The following is a 5,135-nucleotide window of genomic DNA, read 5'->3' on the forward strand; positions in this document are numbered from 1 at the left end:
GTTGGGGTCTAGCCTGGAAGAAATTCACATGTTCCAGGGTAGTAGCATGAAGACTAGAATTATTAAGCAAAAAGAACAGAGATTGAGAAAAATAAAAGGCAGAAATAAAGCACAGCACCAGGAGGGATAGTCAGTGACTATTGAACCATCTGCATTTACTCTTCCACACATGCATATACTTCACTCCAAAAGGGGAGAGGGGAGGCAAGAGACTCCATTAAGATGATATCAGGAATAGACTTGAATTTTTATGACCTTTGGTCCAGGTGGAGCAGATCCACCCCATGCCCAAAATACTAATTAACCATACCCTAGGTAAGTATCTCTTGTGTTTAGACTTACCCATTGTCAACAACTTTGAAAGAGCAAAAATAAGCTCAAACTCTCTGATTTTTAGTCCAGGTGGAACAGGCTTACATCTTTGGGCCCCTATATTTAATGATTTGAATATATTAGATTCCTCCCTGTCTTTTGGTCAGCTAGTTCTCTGATGGAATTTTATCACTTTGCTTTGTGATTGAGACTTCCTTTTTTTGAATGTGATAGTTATTGATGATAGATCTGATACTACTTTGATATTTCTACCTTTGCAGGTGAATTGGAATTTTGATCTTACAGATTTTGCTATTAATTGCTTTATGTATTTGACATCTTTACCATAATGTATTATAAGAGATTCTTGTGTATTTATAATTATTTGAGGTTCTAAATGATTCCTAAGTGTGAATTTCTATTTTTTTCTTTAAATTTAAGAAAATTTATGAGGTAATTTTGTTGAATAAAATGTCTATGCCTCTAGTATTTATTCCAATTTTCTTTCCCATCCCACACATTGTTAGGCTGGCTATCTTAACCATTTTCCAAGTTCTTGCCTGTTGTAATTTTATCTTATTTTTGTTTTCTACATTGGTTTTGGATATAGTAATTCATCAGCCATGTCCTCTATCTCAAATATCCTTTTGCTCTGATTAATAGACTTTATCTCTGCATTGGAATGGCAGGTTTGAATTTTGATGTGGAGAATTCTGAGACAGAAACCTTTCAAAATCTTCCTTACTTTCGGCATAGGAAGACACTGAAATGAAGGGCTTCAAACATACTTTTTCTTTTCTCTAAACACTTTGCAGCTTATGGTGTCTGTAATATATAGTTTTGCATATAAAAAAGTAAAATATTGGAATTTAGGAATAAAAATGCTTGCTTCGACAGCACATATATTGTATTTTCAATGACCCAGAGAAGAATAGTAGAACTCCTGTACAGAGACAACAATTATGCTTGTGAAACATTCATTATTTTTATCATAGTTCCTGGCACGTAAATTTTATCCAAAAGACTATAAAACAATTTTTGAGAAATATAAAAAAAAGAATGATGTATTAGAGTTTTGTAAGTTCACCAAGATTTATAATCCTGAATTTTATAGTGCTTCTGGAATTAGACTTAGAAAATTATCTGTGTTAAATTATACTCTTTTTGCATCTCTTGTGACTTCAAGCTACACAAAGTGTCTCGGAAATACAATGTTGATCACCAAAAGTGGAGTGGAGAGATTGATTCAGAGCTTTTATCAGAGGACATATAACATGGTACTCAACAAATATTAACAAGTACTAAATAATAAATAACATGGTATTTCATGTTGTGAAATTAAGTTCTTAAAATGCCACAAAAGCTATACCTTGCAAGAAATAAGCATACATATTTTTTGATGATTTCTGAATTAAAGTTCCTTGTGATTAAGGGATTTACAATTAGACTGACAGTAATTCACAACTTCCAACTTAGAAATTGAAGCCTGTGTAAGCTGGGTGATGTACTTGTGAAGTGAGGATGTTTTAGAAAATGAGGAATTAGGAACTAATGATATATTCAAGAAGAAGATGGATGAAAATGCAGTACATCAGTGCGTAATACAGTGCAGGTCATACTGCAAGTTCTGCTCAAATAAGCTGAACATACAGACTTGCAAATGTTGTGGTTTAAAAATCACAATGTGTTTTTGTTTGGAGGCAGAGGCAGATGGATCTGTGTAAGTTCTGGATCTTTAAGAGATACATCATGAAAATACCTGTAAATAAATAAATGAATATGTAAAATAGATATGATAGTATGCATTTTTTTTCTTATTTTCTACAGCCTTAATTGCTGCAAAGTGTTTTTGTGAATTGCTAACTAGAAAATTTGACACATTTAATGTGAGAAAGAGAAAGTTTGCCTCAGGCATTCAGCAGCTGTCCTGGTGTGGCTTTCTACTCCCCACCCCTAAGCAAGAACTTGGCATTCTTTCTGCTGGTTATGGTCTCTGTCAGGACATAATTTTCCCATTGTCTACTTGAACATTTTCATAGCATGTCCTCATGTGAGCTCAAGGCAAAGTATGACACTAGCCCAACCACACCATCACTACATATAATACTGTTCAAGCTGACAATCACTTCTCTTTCCTAGCCCTTGTGAATGCCTACTGCTCCCTACCCATCACAGCTTTAGGGTCTATCCATCTAGTCTTTAGATGATGAGAGTGATGTCTCCGAGGTGGTTAAGAGCACTTGCTGCCCTTGTAGCAGATATGGGTTTCAGTTGCTAGTAGCCACATCGCAGCTTTATAGCTCATTTCCACTGGATCCATTGCCCTCTTATGACTTGCTGGGGTGCTGAACACATGTGCTGCATAGATTTTCATTCAGACAAAACACCTATACTCATAAAATCAAAGAAAAATTAAAATCACTTGAAACAAGAAAAATACCCCTCCACCCAAAAAAAAAACTAAAATCATAGAATCATTCAAACTTCCTGAGAATGTTCAAAAACAAGGTTTTGCCCCCTTAAACTGTCCCTAATGTCACATATCTCTTAAGTTTGCAACATGTCCCTTCTAGTGTTCTCTTACCAGCTGTGAGTTAGAAACCTAACTTATTCATCTTGATCTGTGTTCCTCCTGGGCTCCGTAAAGTTAAAAGGAACAGTGCAGTTGGGGCTTGGGGTATCTCCCAAAGAGATATTTGAATAAGGCTTTAATTACTGACTTGATGTCACTGGACAGTAATGGAAAGGTTAGGAAGTGGAGCCTAGTGGGATTCTTCTCATCATCGAATGCATATACTTGAGAACAGTGGTCACCACCCCCATCCCATTTCTCCTACTTGCATCCTTACCACTTTGTAGAAAGCTTTGCTACATCATACGCACCTGTCGTTGATATTCATCCCATCAGAGACAAAATTAAAGGGTTTCTGGAGTATAGACTAGGAACTCTGAAGGATAAGGCAAACTAAATCTTTTCTGTTGTTAATTTGATTATCTAGGGTATTTAACACAGTTCTAGTAACTTCACTAACATGCAATGATGGTGTAGGTAGGACTGGGTTAAGAACACCCTGATGATATCCACAGACCTTTCAACATTTCTGGGAAGATATCTCTTCAGGTAGATTTGTTGAAGGTAAAGACAGATTTATACAACAATGAAGGCAGTTAGATATTGCGATGTCACCAAGGATTATTATTTTTGCAATTCACTCTGGGATAGTCCTTTGAATAACAAATTCACTCAGTGCATTTACAGTGTGATTGATTATCAGAAATTTGATTTAGGTGAATCTTTTTGTGAAAACATTAAAAGCAGGATACAGCTGTAAGGGGAAATATTATGATGCTTTTGTCTAGACAATAATTTAATTTGCATTCATGCTTTTGTACCTAAGTTCACTACTATAAACATAATTAAATCCAACTCAGGGAAATTTATTTAAAGGAAGGATGTTTCTTAAGGGCTCATGTGAAACATGATAACATTTCTGTTTTTTTGTTTTTCATTTTCCAGATAAACTTTTTATAGCTTGAGGTTAGAGGGAGAAAAATGTATCTTTTCTATACTTCCTGGAAAAAATGGTTCAAAATATTTAAATAAATCAATTTTTAATGATAAACATTTCTTATTTCCTTAGCTATCTTATGCATTATTCTTTCTAATGTTATATAACCCAGACATACAGTAGACATTTTATATGAAGCTGGTTTTACTTCAAAGTCTTGAATATGTCTTATTTGGCAGAAATGCTATTATATTGTACACATTTTTAAAATATATTTGGAGTTAAATCTCTTATATGGAAAAGAGTCCATCTAAACTGTGGCCATCTTTTTTTGTACAGAAGATCAACAATCAGAATCAGATATAATGATCTCTTCTTCTAGCAAGCACCATATACAAGATTTATTTTCATGAAATTTGTGTATTAACTGATCATTCCCATGTATTGTAGGTATAAGGCATGACAAACATTACAAAAAAATCTATATGTAAATAATTGTTTCAAAAATCTTAAGCACCGCTGTTGATAAAATGCTATCACATCATAACTTGAAAAGAAAATGGCAAAATGAAATGAAAGATTGTATTTAGGATGATGCAGGGAAGTGTTTCCAGAGAATGTGGATGGTATAGTGGTTCCACATGGAAAAGAGAAGTGGCCATGGCAAAACACTATTGCTACATGAGGCAGATGGTATGTAGTGTACTGTTATCCAATGGAAAGCATATTCTCATTCACATACACAAACTCTGCATTAAATATTCTGCAAGTCTGTGGTCTCAGTCTTCTCTATATAAAGGAGACTAGTTGTCTAATTTATTTGTTTTGTTTGTTTAAAGCAGTTAAGGAAATCATATTAGAATATTTGTATCATCAATTTTCATCTCTTTCATTTTGCCTTAAGATTTTTTTAAATATGTAGATACATTAGATGATGGGTATATTGAAACAATGATAATGCTGGCTTATAGAATCTTTTCAAAACTTCTTAAGAATTTGTTCTCATTAAACTCTATCAATTGACCAAAATAGAAAATAGAAGTGTCAGTTTCTTTATGGGTGTTGGGTAGGGTGCTTCCACAGTAGTTCTGTACAGACCTGCCCTTTTCTCCCACACTTTGTTTTTCCCTCTGTGTGGCCTTTGGTACATCTTATAAGATCAGAATGTTTAAGGGGATCGATATCCTGGCAAATTGTAGGTATTGTTATCTTTATAAGACAGCTCCATTCTTGCCATAGTTTTAATCTGGAGTGTTTCCTAAGAACCCTGTATAAAACACTTCGCCCCAGCTAGTAGTGTTATAAAGATGTGAT

General features: G+C 34.3%; 1 non-coding gene across 1 annotated transcript; it reads left to right on the forward strand.

Annotated features, from left to right (window-relative positions):
- The first annotated feature begins 1,193 nt into the window (after positions 1 to 1,193).
- Positions 1,194 to 1,300, forward strand: LOC126506119 (U6 spliceosomal RNA). Its single transcript, XR_007593115.1, has one exon. It is a non-coding gene; the product is annotated as a U6 spliceosomal RNA (small nuclear RNA).
- The last annotated feature ends 3,835 nt before the right edge of the window (positions 1,301 to 5,135 follow it).

This window comes from Alexandromys fortis, unplaced genomic scaffold (genome assembly GCF_014885135.2).
Source record: "Alexandromys fortis isolate MF-2015 unplaced genomic scaffold, M_Fortis_MF-2015_v1.1 scaffold_48, whole genome shotgun sequence".
NCBI classification, from domain to species: domain Eukaryota; kingdom Metazoa; phylum Chordata; class Mammalia; order Rodentia; family Cricetidae; genus Alexandromys; species Alexandromys fortis.